Source organism: Plecotus auritus, assembly GCF_963455305.1.
Source record: "Plecotus auritus genome assembly, chromosome: 3".
Taxonomy (NCBI): domain Eukaryota; kingdom Metazoa; phylum Chordata; class Mammalia; order Chiroptera; family Vespertilionidae; genus Plecotus; species Plecotus auritus.
In genome coordinates this window covers 21772558-21785710 of record NC_137772.1, presented here as the reverse complement: position 1 = coordinate 21785710, position 13153 = coordinate 21772558, and positions in this window count along the sequence as shown.

The window sequence follows — 13153 nt, the reverse complement described above, 5'->3', positions numbered from 1 at the left end:
CCAATTTCCCTTTTTTAGATTTGGTATATGTTCACTAGTATGATAGACGTTGACAAACTATTTGCTCTCTGACTCTGTTCAACAGAGCTAATGAGAGAGAAAAATTAAATATATATTATACATAAATTTTATATCTGAAAAGGAAAATTTAAGTCTTAAATCAGGTCTGAGTTATTATTATCAGCAAGCAAATAGGTGACCTGGGAACAAATATTCTCAGCACACCCATATCCCCAGACCACTGTTTTCCTCATCTCTCAGCCCTAGCTCATCAGACCCTTACGCAGTCTCTTAAGATGAGCCACAGTATTTCCTTTCTGCTTGTCTTTCTTCCTTTGCTTAACCATCAACGCAAATGGAATGAAAGATTCAGGTGATGAAATCAGTGAGATGAAACTAAAACGTACTACTGAGATGCTAAGTAGAAGGGATGAACTTCAGGAAAACCTTTGAATGGATGAGGAATGAAGAAGGTCGAATTAAGCTCAGTGAAAGATGTGTCTGCGGAGGCATCGCTTCCTCACTTCTTAATGGCTTGCTCTAATGAAAATTCAGCCCGGGGATCTTTTTCTTCCTTGGCTTTTTGCTGCCTGCCTTCCAGCAGGAATAGCTCGACTCTAACTGTGGCAGAGACTTTGTGGATAAAGGTGAGGTTTTTGGAAGACTAGATTTTTAAAAATGTGGTTTCCTTAGAACCCGAACTGATTAAGGGAGTAAATGAGAGAGAAACTGCTGCAGGGCTCTGAATAGGAAATGATCTGTGAGTAAATTGAACAAGCTGAGAGACAGTAAATAGGCAATTAACATTCATTTTGGCAAACCTGCACCTGTTGGAGCTGAAAATACAAAGAAAAACATGAAGGCGAATGAATGACAGAAAAGAGCTGTCAAACATCGTAGTATTGAAAGATGCTAAATCCTGAGCTTCATGAAATCGAGAATGCAAATTACATAGAGCAGCAAATTTGGCCGAGCACCAAAAAAGATACAATCCACAATGAAATGCTGTTTTCACCACCTTTGCTCCGCCTAAATGTGCCTGTAGAGTTGTAGTGAATTTCGTGCAGCTAATGGTCCTGTTGTAGATGATAGTTATCCTCAGGGATTCAGGAAGTCAGGATTGATCTTGTCAGAGACAGTAGTGTTCCCAGAAAAAAAAATTATTTAGGGGCTCCCTTCATTCTCTATCTGCTGTCACCTTTCTGTCTGCCCCCTTCACCATCCTACAAAGACCCCTGCCTGTAAAGAGCCCTTTGGGAATCGGGGGCCATGCTTTGCAACTTGACTAAAACCCTGCTCTTCTGGGAAGTCTGCAGTGTTCCACTTCTTTATGTCCCTTTTCTTAGGATTCCTTCTTTCTTCTAAATTCTAAATATCTCTGATAAGTCCAGTCCCTGGATTTATAACTATCTTTGCAGGTCTTGGCTCCATTTTAACTGAGCCTTCTAGATATGACCCCCTAATACAGATAGAAAATAAATGTTTTGAAGCCTATGCCCCCATGGCTATCTTGGAAAAGATATTCTAATGCAGGTGGGCATTTGACTTTTGTTAATTACATGGATTAGGGAAGCAACTGCCTTTGCATGAGGGAGTCCACTTGACAGAAGGCAACCTAACTGTAAAGAACCCAAGATAATAAGATGATTTATAGGAAAGTTTCTTCTCTAAAGACAATTTAGACCATTGAACTAACCTCCCAACTTTCCATCTTTTCTTTCCACTCTATTGCCACATGAAAACCAGTTACTTTTTTGTATTATATCTTTATTTATATTTCCAGGTACATAAAGATTACTCCCTAATTACTTCATTTGATAGTATTTTGCCTTGTTTTGTTTTCATCTAAATCAGAATGCTCTTTATCCCTGGATTAGTTTGCTAGGACTGCAGTAACAAAGTACCAAATCTGACTGACTTAAAACAACAGAAATTTATCCTCTCACAGTTCTGGAGACCCAATGTCTGAAATCAAGCTGCTAGAAATCCTTGGCATCCCTTGGCTTGTGGGCACATCCCTTCCATCCCTGTCTCCATCTTCACACGGTGTTCTCCCTATGTCTGTGTCTGCATATGACTGTCTTCTTGTTAAAAACATTAGTCATGCTAGATTAGAGAATCACCCTACTCTAGTACAATAACCTCATCAAAATAATTACATCTACAATAGCTGAACCCTATTTCTAAATAAGGTCGAATTCTGAAATATTGGGTGTTAGGACTTCAACATAGCTCAACTCCTCCCCCCAGCCAAAACATTTCAATGGCTCCTACTGCCTTTAGGATAAAATCCAAATTCCCTCATTCCTTGCTGTCTCTCTAGCCTCATCTCTCTCACACACACACCGTGATACAAAACTGCCTACTGTTTTCCTGCATATTTATATGCTCTCTTGCATTGTCACATGCTAGAATGGTGATAACTGGCACTTATACTACACTGCTATGTGTCTGGTACATGTTAATATAATAATGTTTACAACACTGCAAGGTAGGTAATTCTATGTATTCTCATTTTTTCAGAGAAGGAAAGTAAACCCAGAGAAATCAAGCATATATTACCAAAGGCCACAGGGATAGGAGGTAGTGGAGCCAGTATGAGAACCCAGGCAATCTGGGGTTAAGGCTTTTTTAAAACTGTTTTTATGGGTAGAAGGTTGAGGGATAGGCCAGTGGTCGGCAAACCGCGGCTCGCGAGCCACATGTGGCTCTTTGGCCCCTTGAGTGTAGCTCTTCCACAAAATACCATGGCCTGGGCGAGTCTATTTTGAAGAAGTGGCGTTAGAAGAAGTTTAAGTTTAAAAAATTTGGCTCTCAAAAGAAATTTCAGTCGTTATACTATTGATATTTGGCTCTGTTGACTAATGAGTTTGCCGACCACTGGGATAGGCCATTAAAGGAGACACACTGTTCATCCTTCTGGACTCAGTTCAGTAGTTCCTGCATTCAAATATTGTTTAACTCTAAAATCCCTGTTTCCCTCCTCCCCTTTCTGCCTAATTTTGGTACCCCTAGCACGTTCCCCTATCACACTGTGTATCTGTGTAACCTGAACACTTCCAAGGCCTCAAGTTATTCAGTCTCTGCATGGAGCATCATTTTTTAAAAAATACAGCCCAGCAACCAAAAGTAATTAAAAACTAACTCCATTTTTTATTTGTGACTTCTGAAGAGCAAGAAAGCAGATCCAATTAATAATCCAGAATTCTCCAAAGCCTAGATCCTAAGCAACTTTAACCTCTCATTCCCCAAGTTGCTGCAGGGCCACTCATTCAATTCCCCAATCAAAAAAAAAAAAAAAAAAAAAACTATCTCAATCCCCTGACCACATGGTTTCTTCTCTCTATTTGTCCATCACGTTATATCATTATTCACATTTTATCCTGCCGATTTTCTGATGTTTGTTTAGGTTTCTGCTGCAGACAGGGATTTTTCAAGGGGTCATTGTCAACTGTCATGTTAATAAACCCTATCCCTATCACACTCTCTTAAAACATTTATCACATTATATATTTTCACTCACTACCTAAGCATACTTTATTTCAATATTTTCCCTCATGTGGGAAACTTAAATGACCATTAGCTTTCTTCATAATTAATTTTTAAAACCACACTATTTCAATCAATGCAAATCTAAGTCCAAGCACCAATCTAGTAATATTGATAACATGCACGTATAATTACACATTTCTATTAACTATAAAATCTTTTATTACACTAATAAAATGTATAAACCTCCCAAACCAACCAGGAACTTGGGGCACCTGCAACATCAGCACTTGCATTTCACAGTTGTTTAGAGAATGTGTAAATGAGCATGTAAAACAAGTTAATGCAAAGTGCTGGGAAGCTATTTTCGCATAAAATCACCATATATTTTTAGGTTAAACACTAAATTTTCATGTAAGACCTTGGGACACAAGAAAACAACAAGTGGAGGTCCATACACCGCACCACTCTTCAGGTCAGAAGCATAGTAGAAGGATTGACGTCATTGCCTGATAGTAGCTGCTCATCAGCTCTTAATTACTCACACCCAAAATATGTTCACATAGCAAAACTGGGTGGAATGTTACATGTTGTGTAAAAAGTGAAACTTAAAAGATAGTGCTCACTTAGGGGAGAAGCTAGATATCTTGTATGGTTGGATAAAGGGCATGAGGCAAAGCCTGATATAAAGTACTCACTAAGTGGTAAGTACTCAGCTACTTGGCAGTCACAGTGTCAACACAACTCATCACTATATTTGTAGAATGAATGAACCCATATGTCTATCCAAGAGGGAATGAACGAATCCAAGGAACAACAAAGGAGGAAACAGAAGCCAAGGCCAGAGCCAGGGAAAGGTCTTAGCTTATACAGGAAGAAGACTTGAATATGCACAGGAGCCAGTTTAATGTTCTGGTCCGCATGTTGGGCTTATATGTGGTGAGGTGGCAGCAGCTGAGCTGAAGATATGAGCAGAATCTCTCTTCTTTCCCTGTGTGTCTTTTCTGGTTCCATTTGGGAGCCAAGGGGACCAAATGGGATAGTTTGAAGGCCAGTGTTGCCCTGAGTTTTAGTCTCTCTTGGGCTACCCAGAGCCCCATGTGCTCCCAATTGCCTCCACTGCACACACCAGTGCTCTGCATCCCATTATCTATCCCTTTCTCTCTCTGTTTTGAGTGCCTGCATACTGGCTTTTTTCCTTCTCCCACCACCTTCCAGTCTTGGATTCTGACTTTTCTTCCACCCTTTCTTCCTATTCATCCATACACATTTCTGACTTATTACAGATTACCAATTACGCAGAACTTCCCTATAGCATTTTTTTTAATCATTTGCATGCAAAATGGTTGCATTTTATTTGAGAGATGGAATACTGAAGGCTGCACTTAATTTGAAATATGTATTTGTAAAACTAATCCTGTCAAATGATGGCAGATATCTCTGTTTACCAGCTAAAGTGGAACTGCCATGTGGCAGTCACAGTGTCAACACAACTCATCCATCCTGCCAACTTCAGGATTCTTGAAGAAAATTTCAATTCAGGGCATTTGCATAATCTTGCATTATGTTCATAAAAGTCAGACTTCATTCATATTTAAATTGCACAATTTTGGATTTACATTTTTCACAATTATATTCATATGGCTATATATTATGTGGTGGTTATAGGGCTATTTATTTATTTTTAATCTTCACCTGAGGATATGTGTGTTTTTTTAATTTATTTGAGAGAGAGAGAGAAAGAGAGACACTGATGTGAAAGAGACATTGATGGGAGACAGAAACATTGATTGGTTGCCTCCCTTATGTGCCCAATTGGGGATCTAATCCAAAACCTAGGTCTGTGCCCCAACCAGAATCAAACCCACAACTTTTTGGTGTATAGAATGATGCTCCAACCAACTGAGCCACCTGGCCAGGGCAATAGGGCTATTTATTTTGGAGGTAAATTAAGGGGTAAAATGGAATCATTGAAGGACCTCAAGAAGGCCTAAGAAAGGTGAGATAAACAGCTACTTGTCTGGATATCTGAGATGTGCAAGTTATTGTTTGATGCAGAAGACTGTTGAGAAGGCAAATGATGATTCTGGGAGTGATTCAGCAAACAAGCAAGAAACTAGGACCTACCAACCTTCAGGATGATATCTGGAGGCAGCAGTCACTCTGATTCCTGAGAGAAATACAGTTTCTCTTTTTATGTAAATTGATAGAAATTCTCTCCAATTCCAAAATTTCCAGACCTTAAAACAACAACAAGAAAACATACATTCCTTTCTAACACAAACAAGACATCACTAGAGCTCTTGAAATAAGTAAACCACTCCTATTCTGGTTTTAAGAAAAAGTAAAAGAGACAAACAAAACAGTAGTCTGTAATCTTGTCAGAATAAGTATTCCACTTTTCCATGAGGAGTAAAGGAATGTCCCATTGCTTTTTAAATTCTTCCTCCAAAATAATCAACACTCATCACAGTTAAACTTACAAGAGCAAATGAATCTTTTTCTTCTTCTTTGTTGCTATAGAAGGAACATAGTTGATTCTAAAGTCAAAGCTACAATAGAAAAAATGATCTTCCCTTATCCCTACAATCATCACTCATTTTCATGTCAACTTTTTATAGTTGCTGTGGGTATTCAAACATAAACAGACCATTATCTTGGTCCTGAAATAACTTATATAATCGCAAAAACTATAGTATACAACTAAGTTATTTTATATTGTAAGATAATACTTTGTATCTCTCATCTCACTATGGAAAAGTTTGAGGGAGAGAGGTGAATAGGGGAAATCTAAGAAAGAACTTTAGAAGCTTTAAAAAGCTAGGCCACATATTTGTATTCTAACATGCAATTTATAAAGCTCAGCTTTATGTTATTATCCCCAATGCATTTTTATTATAACCCTGTGAGAAAATAGGATAGTAGAATTTTACATTTCAACTGTAAGGTAGGGAGTGGCTTTACCAAGCTCAGGAGACTAGAAAGAACAGAGGTTAGATTCAAAATAAAGCTGAACTCCCCAATCCTTTATCCTTTAATTATGCTGTACTGTCCTAGGACATTGATGACATAGGACTAGGAAGCAGAACAAAATAAGGAAATTTCTGATTAAAGAAACCAAATTACCAAGGGAATGGTGGTTTCCAGCTCATGGGCAATTTGGAGAGTTGAATAAGCTGAAGGTGAATCTAGAAAGATGGGTAATGACCAAGACACAGGTGTACATTTCACTTTATTTGGTGATCAAAGGAAGGCTAGTCTACAAATTTACAAAATCAATGTTTATTGGGTAACCTACTATGTTTCATAAATTATTTTAGGCGTAAACACATGGAGAAAAAATATCTTAATCCTTGCCATCAAGATGTAAATAAAAAAGTCAAGAAACATATATAGAGCCTGGCTGATGTAGCTCAGTGTTTGAGTGTCGACCCATGAACCAAGAAGTCACCAGTTGGATGGATTCCTAGTCAGGGCACATGCCCAGGTTGTGGGTTCAACCCCCAATAGGGGGCATGCAGGAGGCAGCCAATAGATGTTTCTCTCTCACCAATGTTTCTGTCTCAGTATCCCTCTCCCTTCTCTATCTCTAAAAATCAATGAAAACAAAAAGAAACATATATAGAAATATTTGTAGTCCACTGGAGAAAGTCATGTAATGAGCATAAGTACACGTTGTAATAAGAGCATAGAGAAATTGTCTGCTAGATCTACCTTGAAATGTTGGAAGTTTTGAACAAGGAAATAATATGAGCCTGGTCACAATAGAATTGTGAACACAACGCAAAGATTGGTAGCCTAGATACAAGGGATTAGTTGATCACATAGTCCAGGAAAGATTCAAGGAGGGCCTAGGAGAAGTAGGGTGGTAGAAGTAGGAATTAGAAAGAGGAAATAAATCTAAGATTGTTTAGAGAAAATCCATCTGTGAGTGTGGAGAAGTGAGGAAATCTAGAAAGTGGGGGGCAAGTTGGGGATAGGGAAGGGAATGGAATCTCAGAAAGCAGCAGATACAGTGGTGGAAATGAAGAGTTTGCTTCTGGGTATTGTTGAGTTTAAGGCAAGAATTCCATGGAACATTTGGAAATGCTGATGTAGAATTTAGGAGGCAAGTTAAAAGTGAAGATAGCTATTTGGGTATAACAGTTAAGCTATAAAAATGGAATGTTATAATCAAGGGAGATCTTGCAGAGAGAATAAGCAAAGAATAGAAACCAAAGCAAAAACAGATGTCAGTGATAGAAATGAGAAGCATGAAAAGTTCAGTGTTTTCAAAGAGAAAGCAGTTGTGTTTTAAGCAAGAGATGACCAACTTTTTCAAATATTATGGAGAAATCAGATATACATGATTTGAGTAAAAAAGTAATTTAATTTACTGAGTACAGCACCATAAATGACAGATCTATAGGAAGGCAGACTCAGGACCACAAGAGCCAGATTATAAGGGATCAAAGAGTCAGAGGTGGTTGACAAACTTACCTGCTCCTTAGTAAAATAGAAGACTGACAGAAAAATAGCCCAAAACTATACAGACTGAGTATCTTTCTCACGACATGCAGAAGGAAAAGAGAAATAAAGGAAAAACAAGAATTTGTTTTCATATCACTGGATAATAGTGGAAGAAAAGGAGTCCGGTCTTTATTCCACCTGAGTACACCGACAAGGGGCTGAGCCTCGGGTCTGATAGTAGTTAGACATCCCTAGAGAAGCAGTGGGGGGATTTTGATAGAAAAAAATATATTTGCATTTTCTTTAAAAATTTTATTCCTAAATTTTTGTGCCCTCCAAATATTGATTCCCTGGTGAATAGTTCTGATGGCCTGACCCCAGATTTTCCTCTCCATACTTCAAATAGGTAGAAAATTAACAAAGAGTTCTTGTCCTGATGTTGTTTGGCTTTCATTTGTTTTGTTGTTTGAGTGCAGAATTGTTTCTTTTTGAAGTCTAAAAGGAAGTGATAATTATTGGTGGGAAGGGATAATCTCTGAAAAAAAGGACTGCTCAGTTTCAATGGTGGATTATTGGTTCATTGAGGCCAGGAGGAGAGCAAGCTAGAGGGAATGGAATTCAATGCCTGGGAAAAGGTATCTAACTTTGAAGAGAGAAAGTAGGAGGAAAACAAGAAATATGTTGTGAAGATAATGAAAGATGTTGATGCTGAGAAGGAAGTTAAAGGAATGCATAAGACGTTGCATTTAAGTCATGTAAGAGTCAAGACTGACTGCAAAGAAATCAAGTAAGAATGAGGAGTCAGAACTGGAGGTCCTCAGAAAATGTAAAGCAGTCACTGAAGTCAGAAGTGAGTACCACTGAGGAGCCTTAGGACAGGGTTGAATTGAGACTGATTGCACTCTCCAGGTGAAGGGAAAAAGGTAAAGAATTGATGTCCTAAATCCAGAGAATCTTGTGATTTGTTTGATTTGTTGTGTGTGTTTTTCCTCCTCAGAATTGTTCATGGTCCTATTCTTCTAAAGCCCACACCAGACTCCCATTACAAAGTAATTCAACAGAACACTCTTAAATCTGTATTGCAAGGTCTTGTGTTCCCGTAAGACTCAGAGAGACAATGGTATTAGCTTTTTTGTCAAACTTCCTATAATTTCTATTGCTGCATAATAAATTACCACAAATTTAACAGCGAAAAACAACACATGTTAATCATCTCGCAATTTCTGTGGTTAGGAATCCAGACCCAGCTTAACTGGGTAGTCAGCTTCAGGCTTTCTCACAAGGCTGCAATCAAGGTGTCAGTCATGGCTGGGATTTCATCTGGGGTTCAAGTGGGAAGGTTCTGTCTCCCAGGTCACATGGTTTTTGGAAGGATTCAGTTCCTGGCAGGTTGTTGGACTGATGGCCTCAGCTTCTTGGCAGCTGTTAGCCAGAGGCCATCCTCAATTCCTTTCAGTGTGAGGCCACCCATATGGCAGTCTATGTCATCAAAGCCAGCAAGGGAAAGAGTGAATAGAGAGAGTCTGCTAACAAGATAGAAGTTAAACTCATGCAATATAATCACATAAATGACATCCCATCACCTTTGCTGTATTCTACTGGTAGACACAAGCTATGGGTCCTGCCCACAAGGAGACTGGATTACACAAAGGCATGGCTGCCAAGAGGTAGGAATAATTAGGGCCACCTTAGAATATGTCCATCTCAGCTCATCTATCGTAAAGGAGCAACATTCTCTTTGTGGCAGCAAAATGACCTCAAGCAGCATAAAGAAAAAGAAATTAGAGTGATAGAGCTGTTTGAATTGTGAATTAATATATTTCACTTGCATGAAAAAATAAGTGAGTTAAAAGTGTATTTAAGGAAAGCAATTGAACTTATTTTAAATTTTTGTGTGTTGACAGAGATTTAGTCAATAAGATTTATTCTGGAACTGGACATTATTTTAAGAATAGCTCATATTTAAGAAATTATGTTCTACCATTTATATTTTCATAAGGAATAGATATCTGTCCTTTAAGCCAAAGAAGTATGATGATGGGTAATTATACCAAGAACCAAACTTTAAAATGTAACCTCTTATCATTTGTCTGGCATAAAAGTTATCCATTGACCTTAGTTAGAAACCTGCATTTAGATACTGATAAAAATATAAACTAAAACAGAGAAGTGTGTAGGGAACATATGGATATAGCAATTTTACATACATACTCATTTAATCCTTAAAACTTATATTTCATAATCTTTCTTAGTTCATACACAGTGCTATCTATTTTTCTAAACTGTAAGGATAGCTATCTCTATAAACTAGCACTGTAAGAGAGCAATATAAATTATGTTCCTCTCCTCTACCCTCACTCCTACCACCTTCTTCCCAGTATATCATACTCAACAAAAGTCTTAGGTAAGTCTTTTGGGACAGAGAAAAAAAGAATTGTTAAATATATATATATATATATATACATATATATATATATATATGCATACATACATACACACACACACATATATATGTATATATTTCTATAGGTAAGTAAAAGAGAAATGAGCAAGAGAAAAAAAAACTAGAGAAGGTGATGAATAGAAAATTCACAGCAAAAGAAATGCATTTCAGGCAAAAGACACTCAAAAAAGATATTCAATCTCAATAGTAATTAGTGATATAACATAAATGACAAGAGGTAACATTTTTCAACTATAATTTAGCAAATGTATTTATCATATCCAGTATTGACAAGTATGTGGGAAAAAATGGTAATCTTCTGTATTGTGGAAGAGCAATTTGTCAAGGTTTACCAAAATGTTAAATGTGCAAAGCCTAATAGACACAGCTATCTTACTTCTTGAAGTCTATCCTGGTATGTTTACAAATAAACACACACACACACACATTTTACTGCAGCATTGCTTCTTAAAGTTAAAATCTGGAAACACTCAAATGTTCTTCAATAATAAAACATTGCATAAATTAATTGTACAGCTGCAAATGGAATGCAATGTAGCATTTCAATAGAATGAGGTAGCTCTCTCTACATATATGACAGAGAAATATTTCAAAACATATTATTAAAAGAAGTCACAAAACAATGTGTATAATGTGTACAGTAAAATATTATTTAATTTTAAACATTATATATGTATTTGTATATAATATATATAGCGATAAATATATGTAAATGTATAGGAAAAGTATGGAGAGAGAGACATTGGGTGTTTATTTGGCTAATTACACTAACAAAATTAATTCTGAGACAGGGTGACTGCAAGGGAGGATGAGCTGAAACTATAATTTATTGTGCTGTGTATATCACAGTGTTTGAATTTTTCACAGGCAGATACCCATGTATTACATGGAATATTTAAGAAAAATGTATATTAAAAATAATTTGATAGCAACAGGCAGAGAGAACTGAAGCCTGGACATTTTTCAGATGACTAGCCAATTTTTTATTTGCTGGCTAGAGTGAGCAAATCTCTATCCTTATTGTTCTGGTCAATTAGATCTGGGAGGCGACAGCAAGAGGAAGGCAGTTTTGCTCTCTGCATGTATCACATAGTTGGAATTATTGTTCATAGGCACCAACAAAGAGAATGGAACTGAATCCTAAGAGGTGCATGAGGCTGGATCTGTATGATTTATTATTCAGTTAAAACCTCTAAAGAGGGAAATAAGACCTCGTTGTCAACTCTGATTTATATTCTCTGATTTTGCAATTCAATGAGTGAGTCAGGTGGGTATTGCTGAAAACTGGTTATGGATTTCATCCAAAGACATATAATTGTATTTATATTCAAAGTTTCAGCTTCATTCACTTTGTATGATTTTATTTTTAGCTCTTTTCTTTTATTTAATTTTTATTTATGTATTTTCTTCACCCACGCAGACCAGAATGACAGGAGGTAGCTGCTTAATATTTAAGCCATTTCTCTTGCATCCCTTGGGTTCAATTCAGGCTGCCTCCTGAGCTGCTCTAGAAAAGGTGAGCTGCTTGCAACTCCCCACTCCCTCCCCAACACCAAGACTATGTGGAGCCGCTAAGCTACTGTAGTCTCATTCAGAAGGTAAAATTTACCCTCTACATCTGGAAACAAGGGAGATAAAGTTCAGAGCATATTTGGTTTTAGCTGTAACGTAGGCTTTGCATCTATTTAGGAAGTGAGATGGTTCAGAGCTCTGTTGGCATTACAATGGCTGTAGGGAGGACAGAGATGACGCCAACTTCAGCATCAGCGGTGATGCTCTGTGTCATTGGGAGGAGTATCAGTGTTAGGACCTGGGGCCTGAAAAGTGGGAATGTGGAAGTGTGCATTGGTAGAACCTAAACACCTATGTCTTCTCAAGAAATAGGTCCCCACACAATATACTTCAGCATGTAAATAGGCATACCCTTAACCAGTAATTCCATTCTGTAAATCTCCTCAAAAGGAAAGAAAATAAAATGTGGAAAGACATTATGCACTACGATGACCATCAAGCAGTATTTATAATTAAAAAACTGAAAACCACTAAACTCTCCAATAGTAGAATGATAATTGCATAAAATGTTTATATTCCGTTTTACAGTGCTACAGAGAAATTAAAATGAGTGGTAATGAAAAAGATTTAGCAACATGAAAAATACTCATATCATTAGTGAGAAAGGAAGATGCAAATTAGTGTATACAGGGTGGTTAAAGCACTGCAAAAAATGCATGAGAAATAGACCAAGAGGAAATAAAATAATATGCTAAGAGGAAAAAGAACTCGGAAAACACTGTCATCCTATTTTTTGAATTTTTATAGTATGCCTATACTTTTTTATTAAAGGCATTGATAATCTAATAAAGCATTTTTAAAAAATGTTTCATTCCTTTTAAGCAATGAGGAAGTGGAGTAAGGGGCACATATTCTTATATCAAATCTATAAAATTCTCTATCTATATATCTATATTCCCTTCTCCCTGCTCTTATCCCCAACACACACACACATACACACTCCTCCTCAAATAAGAAGATATATTCTTCAGGCATGCATGTCTCTTTCTAGCCAATGGCGCCTTTCTGGCTGGTGGATGTGGGGTTGGGAGATCCCCTCTTCCATACTCCTTTCTTCAGAAGCCATCACCCCTCACAGCATCTCTCTTATGGGCAAAATCCAGCATGACAACCATCTGAGGTGTCACTGTCCATATATGTTTACACTCTAAATAGTAAAATGTACTAACCCAGGCATTT